Source organism: Hyla sarda, chromosome 4, assembly GCF_029499605.1.
Source record: "Hyla sarda isolate aHylSar1 chromosome 4, aHylSar1.hap1, whole genome shotgun sequence".
In the NCBI taxonomy this organism is placed as follows: Eukaryota; Metazoa; Chordata; class Amphibia; order Anura; family Hylidae; genus Hyla; species Hyla sarda.
The window spans coordinates 290,535,916-290,549,671 of NC_079192.1; positions in this window are offsets into that span (position 1 = coordinate 290,535,916).

The following is a 13,756-nucleotide window of genomic DNA, read 5'->3' on the forward strand; positions in this document are numbered from 1 at the left end:
CTTAAAATCACAACAATTGAAAGTGTGGTGGGATGCAACAACGTTGACACAATATTTAGAAAAACATATGATTCCCAGAGGTCTACGTATACGTAAAAAATCCACCGTGATATATGATGAAGATTTTTCCATGAGATGGAATGAAGCACTCACCAGGTGTTCTTTGGAGCTAATGAAGCTCATAGTGGAGAAAGAGGAGCTTAAACTTGCAGATCTAGAGTCCAGCATTAATAAAATCATGGTATCTATAGAACCCTATAAGAACTCTGTTGACCTAGAATCGCTGCAAAATAATATGAACGAACATATAAAGAAGCTCGAGGACACGGTAACCAGCATTAAAAAATCCAAGTTTAACCGTGATTTAAAGGATTACTCCACTAATGGGGTTTATGATTGGCACACTAAAAGACCTCGCAGACCCAGATCTATACTAAAGAACTCTCACACCCAGAATACCTCACAGCCAAGAAGAAATGTCAGTTTTAGTTCGTCTGAAAACGATATGACTGATTATGGAACTGAAAGTGAGGGAGAAATTCATGACTACACTGATGGGCCTACAGGATCAAATCGCAGTGTTCCACAACAACAAATACCGGCAAAAAACAGAAAAACGCAGGTGCCGTTACAGGCTGCAAAAACGCATTATGTGAACAGGGACAATCCTCAAAACATAAGAGGAGACGCAGGAGGCATAGATCGGGCCGAAAACACAAGAACCATCTACAAAAGAACAAACAAATACCAACAGAAGTACAAACAGTGAGCTTTTCCGTCATTAATCTATCTGCACAGGTTTTGACCCAGGCTCAAATCGAGGTTCTTGAGAAAGGGTTAACTTTCGTGCCGTCCTGCAACTTTGATTTATACAACACTTTATTGGATGTTAATAAGTTTGTACGATTACTCACCATCAAGAGACATTTTTTTGAAGTATGTGAAACTGATAATACTTTGGAATCAAGGGATAGTATGGATCCTATTAATACCTTGGGACATAACAGCTTACCACTTCATAGTGACTTCATAGAACAAATGAATATACAAACCCTTGTGGATTTACAGTATGAAACGACTGAACATATTAATGGTGTGGAAAATACATTCAAAACATTCACAGCAAAAAATCCTAATTTTTATCCTATCCAATCCAGATCGGAAGGTATGGATGTTTTTCAAACCAGGGTCGAAGAGGACTTGAAAAAATTGTACCACCAAACTACATCCATACCTCACCACAATTTAACATTTTCTCAGCGACAGGCTTTGCATGATCTATCCAATAATAAAACACTGATCATCCGTCAATCTGATAAGGGAGGTTCAGTGGCTGTAATGGATGCGTTACTTTACAAAAAGTTGATATTAGAGATGCTGAATGATACACATACCTATCGACTCCTCACCAGTGATCCAACCAATATTGTAAAGAACAAATTATCTCATCTTCTTGAAGAAGGAGTTACACTATCCATCATAACGAAAAGACAAGCAGAATATCTTTTACCAAGTTTTGCCAAATGTCCAGTATTCCATGCTCTCCCTAAGCTACACAAAGATAAATTCCCCCCTCCCTTGAGGCCCATAGTAGCGGGCATTGACTCATTGTTGGAAAGGTTGAGTGCATGGTTGGATGGCCTCTTGCAACTGCTAGTATCTCGAACTACAGAATTCATCAGAGACACTAAAACACTGCTACAAGCTATGAAGATGCGCAAATGGAACAACGGGGACAGGTGGATGTCATGTGACATAACTGCTCTTTACACATGTATTCCGCATGATAAAGCTATATTAGCTATTTCATACCACCTAAAGAAATATAGCGCATATAGCATAGTATTGCAACAATATATATTAGATGTCCTACAGTTCTTACTACATCATAATTTTTTCTGCTTTGATTCCATATATTATTTACAAGTAACTGGTTGCCCTATGGGCTCGAAATTTTCCCCCTCCCTAGCCAATTTGTATATGGCATATTGGGAGGAGGTCGTCCTGCTCTCCCCTGCCAACCCATTCTTCCATCTTGTGGGTTGGTATGGGAGATACATTGACGACCTCCTCCTGATTTGGAGGGGTACACAGCCACAAGGAGTTGATTTTTCTAATTTTCTTAACATTAATGATTTATCTCTCATCTTTACTTGTAATATTTCACCTGACCAAATAGATTTTTTGGACATTACTCTAATAGGAGATCACGAATCTCAGAGCATACATACTAAGATGTTCCGTAAATCTTGTGCTGGTAATAGTCTTCTCCATTCATCCAGTTGCCACCCAGAACATGTCACTCGCAATCTGCCCATAGGAGAATTTGTTAGGGCCAGACGTGCCTCATCAGATCATCATACATACACTCACACCTGTCTTGACATTAAAAAACGTCTTTGAGTCAGAGGTTATAAACCACAAGTCATAAATAGGGCTGAGAATATAGTTAATTCTAAACCTACTGGCCACTATTTACAGGACAAACAGAATGTCACATCCAATACACAGGTTTTACCCACATTTACCACACCATTTTCTGAACAATTTCATGAAATTAAGAAAATAATTTACAAGCATTTACCAGTTCTTCACTATGACAAAACCATGTCTAATATTATTCAGGATGGCATCCGAGTAATACCCCGCAGGGCAAGATCACTTCATAACATTTTGTCCCCCAGTGAGTTTAGCTCCTCACCCAAACAGGACACTTGGTTGACTTGGAAAGGGAGTTATAAATGCAGCCATTCTAGATGTTCTATATGCCAGTATATGACCAATCAAACTACATTTCACTCATGTACTACTGGGCAGACACATAATATAAAAAGTTTTATTAACTGTCAAACACATCATGTAGTTTATAGCATTACCTGCGTACGGTGCAATCTACAATATGTGGGCTGTACGAGCAGGAAACTTAAGGTTAGAATTCAAGAACATCTCCATATACCTGACAGTAACAAGATCACTAACAGATCCATGTCAGGTTTTACGAAACACATCATTGATAAACATGCAGGTACTATTCCCCAAATTACTGTGACTGGCTTAGAGAAGGTACGCCCACCGTCACGGGGTGGTGACTGGAGTAGGGCCGTGTTCAGACGGGAGGCGTAGTGGATTTTGGTTTTGGATACTCGCTTCCCGTATGGACTCAATTTCAGACACGACCTGAGCTACATCTATTAGAGGTTACTAAGTACACGTTTGTTTTGTATAATGGTTCTCCAGTATATACCATCTGTTAAGTAATATCCATGTCTTGTTTTACCTCTTGCCTTGTGTTCACCTGACCTTAGAGGGTGACGTCACCATTTGGAATAGTATATAAGGTATATCTGTTGTCTTTAGCATTGACCATGATTAAGACTTGTTAACAAGTCGAAACGCGTTGGTGCGTTTCGTTTGTGCTTTTTAGCCTATTCTTTTTTTTTCTACTGGATTTTAATATGATTCATTAAAGCTACGATTTTTATCCAGTCCTGGGAGCCGGATTTTCCTCTTTTTTGCTTTAGCCAGAAAGGTAAACAGATCTGTAAATTACTTCCATTAAAAAAAAAAACTTAATCCTTCCAACACTTAAATCTTAATCCTTCCAGCTGCTGTATGCTCCAGAGGAAATTAAGTACTGGAAGGGTTAATATTTATTAAAAGAAGGAATTTACAAATCTGTATAACTTTCTGGAGCCAGTTGATATGAAAAAAAAAATGTTTTCCACTGGAGTACCCCTTTAGGTATCCACAAACTGAAATAATTATTAAAAACCCAAAATCGAATCACAGACTTTATATCAAATGTCATGTAGCTCATAATGTGTTAATCTAATGTGTAAGTGTGTGAACACTGGGCAGTGAAAAACAAAGAAGGATCTAAAATGTGTTTGCATTTCAGCAGGGCACAGTGTGAAGTGACACTATTACTATGTATGTGCAAGGCATGACGAATCCTAATGTGTTTGGCAGGGACACTAGGCAGTTACAGTATTGAAAGGTGTAAAAACAGAAAGCAGAACATATATTAGTGCAATTTATAGTGGAACTGAAGATTTTGTTGCTCCACTCTCAGGTTACTCATTCCTAAGGTTCCTGTTCTTGGGAGCTACTTAAGAAACAGTATATCTGGGAAACTGCGCTCTTTGCCAGCTACTAAAACTGGACATCCATATTTACATTTATGCACATAGATAGTATGGCAGATGAAATCTATCATAGTAAACAGAACAAAGAATCCAGTGTAATTTTGATCTGTTGCTAAAAGAAGCAAGGTTCCTGTAAAAGCTATAAAGATATTACGTATTTTAGCACATCAAAAGCAAAAGACACAAGAATCAGCTGCACAGGCATTATATTGATATACACACAGCTGCCACTAAGAGACTGGATCATACATGTTCAGACGGTTTGAAGCTTCACTTTTCTTCCATGGAATTGACTGCGCTTCATTGGACTCACAAGACAACATTATTTCTGTCTGCAATCCCTACTTGGGAGAGTTAACAACGTACATATATATACAGGTAGTATAGAGTGAAAAAAAGGACCATATAAATCCTTAGACAGCGAACTTCCCTTAGTTATGGTTGGAGAAAGCCAGTGTGATCCTGTCATTCTATAGCTAGGTAAAGGGGTAAAAGGGGATTTAGAACTGTACACTGGAAAAGGATATATGATGCATAAAGTTGACAAAAAGTAAATGTATTATGCTTACTGTGGGTTTATACACTTCAATGCAACATTAAAGGCAAGAACTGTAATCTCATGTGCAATATCTGGACACAAGTCGAAATTCTTTATTGTCTGGGTGTCAGTGCTGAGACACCACCAGTCAGGAGAACAAGCCTGGCGAAGCGTGAGACGGTGCCGCTCACTCCCTAGCTCATAGCGATCTTTGTCTCACTGCTCCATTATGACCATATGCAGCAGCAAGACAAAGATTGCTACAAGCTGGGGAGTGAATAGCTATGTTACACACGTCTTCGCGCCCCTTCTGATGATCGGTATAGGTCTCAGTACTGAAACCCAGACTGATCAAAACTTATGACAAGCCCCTGTGACATAGAAGGAGTGATTCTAGGTGACAGTGCCCATTTAAGCATGAAGAACTAACAAATACAATTTTTAAAAATATACTAAAATATTTTGAGGGATGGAGCATGGGAAATGTCTAATAAGCTACTTTGGGCAATCACCAGTTCTTTATGTTACCTTAGGAAGTTCATCATTATAGACTAAACATTGGTTACAAGTGAATTTCTGCTAGGTACCCCATGAATTAGAATTTCATATGCTGGTTCTAAATGCAGGAATTTATCATCTGCCACCACTTCTCTACTTGTTCTCTGTTGTATTTCTTGCAATCACTCATAGTATAGCATTAACATTGCTCATATGTTGGTTCTTTGAGCATATAATTGTGATATAGACAGTTCTGAGTGATGCTGGCATTTCCAATATCACTAAATGCTACGGCTGCCAACTGCATTGGAATATAAAGCAATACTGCAAGTTAAAAAGAAAGTGACTTAGCTAAAGGAGAAGCATAATTGTTTCATTAGCTTTCCTGGATACTCAAAGTCACATAACAGATAATAATAATAACAAATGTTAAGCTTGCTTCAATGTTTTCCATAAAGGTGTTACCCAGGAATAGCGTACGGTAGGGATGTGCGAATTGAATCTGATGAATCCGAATTTGTTATGAATTTCAGGGAGAATTTGATTTGCAACGAATGCGAACATTGCCGTGATTCGCTTAATTAAACTCCATTTAGTGCGGTCCAGGCTTCAGGGGCCAGGCATCTAAAATGGCGGATCCACATGTGAGGACATGGGGCAAGGAATCCTGGGAAGACGGGAACAAGGGTCGGCGGGATGACCCTGAATCACATGCAGCTTATCAGCAGCCAGCCACCTCTGTGATGTCACAGCCCTATATAATCGGCAGCCATCTTGCGGCCAGTCACATCAGCATTCTATTACAGAGAGAGGGACAGAGAGCAGTGTGTGTTGCACAGAAAAGCATTTTTACAGAAGCGATTAACCTTCCAGTCACATCAGCGTTCTATTGCAGAGAGAGGACAGACCGCAGTGTGTTGCACAGAAAAACATTCTTACAGCAGCGATTCCCCTCCCAGTCAGTGTTCTATTGCAGAGAGAGAGAGAGAGGGAAAGAGAGGGAAAGAGAGCAGTGTGTTGCACAGAAAAGCTTTTTTACACTACCAATTCACCTAAATCCCAAATCCAGCCTAGAAGCACTGATAGGAAAGGGAGTGAGATAGAGAGAGAAAGTGCAATTTTGGGTGTAGTACACAGTGACTGTGTGCTGCGGCACTAGTGTTTACAACAAATGAAAAGCTAATAGTAGCCTGTGCATACATCTAAGTGGTGTATCATTTTGTTCCTGTTAAAGTCTTAAGGGCCTAGATACATTGAAAGGCCAGCCAAAAGTACACACCTGCTGGTGTTGTAGACAAATACTATTTTAAGAGTAGTGGAGCGTATTGTACTACTCTCATATACGCACTAAGTATGTCAGGCAGAGAAGTGCCAGGACATGCACAGAGGAGTGGCAGAGGCCTAAATTCATCAAGCAGAGGTCATCAAGCAGACTAGGGGCAAGTGGCAGCAGGAGACGCAGCGAGAGGCCTGAGCTCCCGGTATCAGCTATTGGTCATGTCTCGACCAGCAACCCATCTGCCGTCATCAATTGGTTAACACGGTCATCCACTTCATCACAAGTGACATCTGAAACCGCCTTCAACAGTCGGTGGGTTCCTCAGACACAACCCTTAGTTGGCATCTCCCAGGAGCAGGACTGTCCTCCCATTGTCTCTGTCCTATGCTGTTCCCTCCCCCACAGAAGTATCTTATGCTGTGGGTTCAGCTGCACTATTAAGTGAGGATGATCTACTAGAGGACAGTCAGCAGCTACCGCCCAGCCAAGAAGTGGAGGAGACATCCGCCGCTTCCTCCGTTAGGCGGGCAAGTAGTGATGAGGAGAGTGACGTGGGAGGTGGTGTTGGGCGCTTAGGCTCCTGAAGCAGACACTGTTAAGGAACTTGAGGAGGACATCAGTAACGTGCAGACACAACTCGATGATAATGAAGCCGATCACACTTGGAAGCCGGGTGCAGAAGGGGCTTCAACATCATCAGGAGAAGAGGGTTGCAGGTTGCCCGTGAGTCAGCAGTTTAACCAGCAAGGGGGTCAGCATGGTGACAGAAGTGGAAAGTCTGGAATCAAACGTGCTCGGGGTAGACCAGCTGCTTCCAGGTAGTGGAACAGGGGTTCCTGGAGTCGGCAGCAGTAGCAGTCAATCAGTGCAGACTGTTGGTGGGAAAATCAGCTACTCGACGGTGTGGCAGTTTTTCATCAAGTATCCGGAGGATATTAACCTGGCCACTTGCAAGATGTGTCTGCAGAAGGTGAAGCGTGGCCAGGGTCTCAATGTTGGCACCATGACCCTGCATCAACATATGCAGCATCACAAGAAAGTGGCCTGGGAGAACTGTGGCTCTGATGTGGTGGTCCAGCCTGTTGAATCACACAGTGGCATGCTGCTCCCTGTTTCAGTAAAGGATAAGGCTTCAAAGGAACCCGGCTCTATCAGCGCTGAACGACCACAACAGGAGAACAGTTAAAAGGAATTTATTTGACAAGAATGCAACATGTTTTGCTACACATGCGCAGCTTCCTCCCCTTGCCTGAGGAAGCTGCGCATGGTCAAATAAATTCCTTTTAACCATTCACCTGTTGTGGTCATTCAGCGCCGATTGAGCCGGGTTCCTTTGAAGCCTTATCCTCTACTGCAAATATCTACCGGAGGGTAGCAGTCGACCTACTATTATCCTACGCTTACATCATTGTTGTGTATGAATTTGCACAACCACCCAGTGTGAGCAAGTAATTTGTATAATAATTATTTCACCACGGGTTCTTACGTTACTACTCTATGGAGCGCCTGTTTCTCTCATTCCTAGCTCCCTGTTTCAGTCAGCCAAGGCTCCACCACCTCAGCTGGAGGGAGCTGTGTGTCATACCCATCTTGTTGCTCCAGATGCTCCTGCTCCTCCTACTTCGAGTCAGTCATTCCGCCAGCAATCCATCGGCAAAGTCATGTCAAGGAAACAACAGTATGCGCCCACTCATCCAACAGCGCAGAAGCTGAATGTGCTCCTGTCCATGTTGCTGGTGCTGCAGTCCCTCCCTTTTCAAGTGGTGGACTCTGCACCTTTCAGAGAACTGATGGCTTGTGTCAGGGTGGGGAGTCTTCTGCACAATTTTGTGGAATAGAAGGTGGGCCAGTCCTTGAGCCTGTTGGTGTGTACCTAAGTGCACGGCAGCCCCGACGTGTGGAGCTGTAACTACAGTCAGGGACAATACATGTCCTTTATGGCCCACTGGGCAAATGTGGTTCCTGCGGAGACAACAGCAACTTGGACAGGTCATGCCTCTTCTGCCTCCATGCTCTCAGGCCGTTGATCCTGTGACAGTGTGCAACTCTGCCTCCTCATCCTCCCCCGTGTCCTCAGCCTCCACTGCATGGACAAGTCTCAGTGCCACACCAGCATACCATGTGTGCAGGGCACGGCAGTGTCACACTGTTCTTTACATGGTTTGCCTTGGAGAACGGAGTCACACAGAGAAGGAACTGCCAAATGTCATTCATAAAGAAATCGAATAATGGCTTACTCCACGAAAACGAGTAGGGGGAGGGGCACAGTGGAGCATAGTTTAGGTTTTGCGAGATGGGCGTTTTATCTTGTCATCTGACAGGAGAGGAGGAGCAGAAACATGAGGGTTATGAGGGTAGACAAGACAGAGGACCCAAACACACCGTGGCAGTATGCAGTGGAGATGGAGGCAGGTAGTTCCTCCGAATCACATGCACAAATGGCACGATGCATGCTCACTTGCTTGTGTAGTGACCGCCGAATTGTCACCATTCGGCAGCGGGATGACTTCTGGCTCTCCACCTTATTGGACCCTTAGTATCGGCACAAAATGGGGGCCTATTTTACACCCACTGAGAGGGAGGACAAACTGACCTACTACAGAGACATCCTACGTAGTCAGTTGGCCGATGCTTATCTGCGCAATCGTCCATCCTCTCGCAGGTCTGACTCAGGGGACCCTCTGCGTTCACCTTCCACTGCAATGGCTGTTGGGGAGGGGTGGAGTGGCAGGAGCAGTACCAGCTCTATCAGCAGCAGCCTGAGCCTACAGTCGCTGATGAGTAGCTTTCCTCACCAGCATAGTGAAGCAACTCATCAGCAGCAGGTAGACCTGGAGCAGGACCTGAACCAGCAGGTGGTGGCATACCTTGACATGACCATGCCAACACACCTTGAAGATCTGCTGGACTTCTGGGCAGCCAAACTTGATTTGTGGCCACACCTGCCCGGCCAGTGGTGTGCCATCAGAGTGGGTGTTTAGTGTGGCAGGGGCCATAGTAAAACCAAGGAGACTCATCTGTCCATGAAAAATGTGGAGAGACTGACCTTTGTGAAGATGAATCAGGTATGGATCAGCCAGAATTTCACCCCACCAGTGCCTTATGCATCAGAGTAGATTGACCATGGTGTCACACCAACACTTTACAAATATGGATAGTGGAAAACATATTTAATTTGCTGCTCGCTAGTTACAGAAATTTCTCTGCATCAGACCCCAAGTAAGTATTGAGGATATGCTTTAGCTAAAACTTAACTTTTCTTAGGATAAAATATATGTATATGTACAGTATAGACCAAAAGTTTGGACACACCTTCTCATTCAGAGTTTTCTTTATTTTCATGACTATGAAAATTGTAGATTCACATTGAAGGCATTAAAACTATGAATTAACACATGTGGAATTATATACATAACAAAAAAGTGTGAAACAACTGAAAATATGTCATATTCTAGGTTCTTCAAAGTAGCCACCTTTTGCTTTGATTACTGCTTTGCACACTCTTGACATTCTCTTGTTGAGATTCAACAGGTAGTCACCTGAAATGGTTTTCACTTCACAGGTGTGCTGGTGTGGAGGAGGAGGTGTGATGGTGTGGGGGTGCTTTGCTGGTGACACTGTTGGGGATTTATTCAAAATTAAGGCATACTGAACCAGCATGGATACCACAGCATCTTGCAGCGGCATGCTATTCCATGCAGTTTGCGTTTAGTTGGACCATCATTCATTTTTCAACAGGAAAATTACCCCAAACACACCTCCAAGCTGTGTAAGGGCTATTTGACCAAGAAGGAGAGTGATGGGGTGCTGCGCCAGATGACCTGACCTCCACAGTCACCGGACCTGAACCCAATCGAGATGGTTTGGGGTGAGCTGGACTGCAGAGTGAAGGCAAAAGGGCCAACAAGTGCTAAGCATTTCTGGGAACTCCTTCAAGACTGTTGAAAGACCATTTCAGGTGACTTCCTCTTGAAGCTCATCAAGAGAATGCCAAGAGTGTGCAAAGCAGTAATCAAAGCAAATGGTGGCTAAAACCTAGAATATGACATATTTTCACACTTTTTTGTTATGTATATAATTCCACATGTGTTAATTCATAGTTTTGATGCCTTTAGTGTGAATCTACAATTTTCATAGTCATGAAAATAAAGAAAACTCTGAATGAGAAGGTGTGTCCAAACTTTTGGCCTGTATTGTATTTGTGCAAAAAACACCATGTGCCACCTACACCACCAAGTATTGATGTGATGCCAAGACCTCTAAAAGGTGGAAGGCAACAACTTATGGTCCATTGTGTCTGGTGGGGGTAAAAACTTCCTCTGTATGGCCCTTCTCTCACAATGATAATTCCTTTCTTGGCAAGTGTTACTCCCCATAAAACATGCAGCCCCACACAGGAACCTCTCCCTATTTCCCCCCTACAAACACTGCCATTACCCAGGGTTTTTAGGTGGAAATAGGGAGATTTTCCTCTTTGAGACCGCCCTTTTTAGGACAAGTAACACTTGAAAGGAATTAATTGGGCGAGAGTAGGGCCTTACAGGGGAAGTTTTACCTCCACCGGTTACAATGGACCGTACGCTGTTCCCTCCCAGCTTTTAGAGGTCTTTGCATCACATCAATGCTTGGTGGTGTAGGGGGCACATGGTGTTTTTTGCACACCTTTCCTTTTGTTTGCTTTCAAAATAATTTGGGTACATACATTTTATCCTAAGAATAATATTAAAAGTTAAGTTTTACATAATGCATATCCTCAATACTTACTTGTTAATAGTGTTGCTCGCGAATATTCGCAATTCGAATTTTATTTGCGAATATCGCATATTCGCGAATTCGCGAATATTCGCGATTATAGCGCTATATATTCGTAATTACGAATATTCGTTTTTTTTTTTTTTTTTCTCACAGTACACATCACAGTGATCTCCCCTATCTGCTTCCAGCTTATGTGGTGTAAGAAGGCTCTAATACTACTGTGTGAGACTGGTGTGCTAATTTTCGCATATGTGAATTTTCGCTTATACAAATTTTTGTATATACAAATTTTCGCATATGTTAATTTTTGCACACGCGAATATTCGCATATGCGAAAATAAAACGAGAATATTCGCATATGCGAATACTCACGAATATGACGAATATTCATCCATATATTCGCGAATATTCGCCCATATATTCGCGAATATTCGCCCATATATTCGCGAATATTCGCGAATTCGAATATGGCCTATGCCGCTCAACACTACTTGTTAACACTAACACTTTTACAAAAGAGACTGTTTTCTTCTGCCTACCTGCCTCAGGTACTATTCTGATCCTGCCACTCGCTTGATGCCACACATCTGATGCCAAGTTTTCCTTTTTTCACCCACCTTCATCACCGGGCACTGGTATTACCACCCAGCGCCCCACTATGTCACCTGGTCACTTTCGGGACTCCTGATGCTGCTGATGCCACCTCCAGGCTGTCTCATACTCTCACCATATGTTCTCCTCATGCTGATGCCAGCTCCAGGCTGTCTTATTCTGCCACTATATGTCCACTTTATGTTCTCTTCATGCTGCTGCCATCTCCAGGCTGTCTCATTCTGCAACTATATGGTCCCCTCATGCTTCCGCCACCTCCAGGCTGTGTCATCCAGCCACTATATGGTCTCCTCATGATGCCGCCAACTCCAGGCTGTGTCATTCAGCCACTATATGGTCTGCTCTTGCTGACGCCAACCCCAGGCTGTGTAGTTCAGCCACTATATGGTCTCTTCATGCTGCTGTCACCTCCAAGCTGTGTCACTGTACCACCATGTGGTCTCCTCATGCTGCTGGCACATTAAACGAAAACGTTTTAGGTTCATCTATTTGAAATCTTCAATTTAAATGTTAAAAAATAACTATAATCTTTTCAATTGTGAGGCACTTTGGTCTTGTCAGGCTGTTGCCACCTCTAGACTGGGTCATTCAGCCACTATATGGTCTCCTCATGCTGCCGCCACCTCCACGCTGTGTCATTCAGCCACAATATGGTGTCCTCATGCTGCCACCACCTCCACGCTGTGTCATTCAGCCACTATATGGTCTCCTCATGTGGCCACCACCTCCATGTTGTGTAATTCAGGCACTATATGGTCTCCTCATGCTGTCGCCACCTCCACGCTGTGTCATTCAGCTATTATATGGTCTCCTCATACTGATGTCACCTCTTGGCTCTGTCACTGTGCCGCTCTGCAACAGTGATTCGAATAGCGACGCCTCTAATCTGCTTGTCATACTGAATAACAGTATTATTTCACTAAACCAGCACCAGGGCTGGTTTTAGGCAAAGTATGGCCCTGGGAATTATTAAAAGTGGGGCCCCAAATGCTTAAATATTGTACCAACAATATGGTCACATTCAGCCAATTCAGGTAGAGGGACTTGTGGCACAAACCACAAGAAATATCTATATTTATATGCATTGTTTTCAAATAATAAGAATACAGTGGTGTGGCCTGACACCCGGGACACTGGGCTGGCATTTCCGGGCACTGGGCTGGCATTTTTTTCCTGTCTGGCTCTGCAGCTTTCCGGAAGAAGGGCTAGACAGACAGCCATTGGTGGCTGACAAACAGATTTACAGCTCCAGCTATTCCCGCGTGCCCTCATCACAGAAAACAATTACTGGCCCAGAGGGTGCCATGTACTCACACACATCACGGCTGCTCCCCCTGCTCCCTGAGCTAGGCCAATCTGCAGCCGCGATGTGTGTAAGTATACTGTGCATGCACGCAGGCAGATTGCGGTGTGTCTACTTGTAGCGGCGGATTGCTTCTACGAGCAGTCACAGCTGGAGGCACACTGTAGGGTCCAACATCAGCAGATTCGCAGCATAAAATACCCTGCAGATCTGTTCATTATGACCCTATCCATAAGCAGAAATGCCATTCAGGAGAATAGAAATTATAGGCGAGAATATCTGATCTAGCTTTTTCAGGCTCCTGAAGGGAACATCTGCTTATAGCTGGATCCCTTTATGCACAGGAAAACTTCATGAATCATAAAATAATCCCTGCAATGGTGGCCATGTGGTTGTGGTACTAAGCAGATGTGCCATTCAGGAGCCTGGAAAAGCAGGCAGATAATGTAAAAGGGGTTATTTGCATAAATGTTAGCTGGAGCGAGCAAGATTAGACACACATGTTGCAGCGAGTGGGCGGAATTGGACACACATATTGCACTAAGCAGGTGGTAATAATTTGAAATTTATAGGAAGGAGGAAGCAGATGCATTTTGGGAATGACAACTACACCTGCATAACTTGCA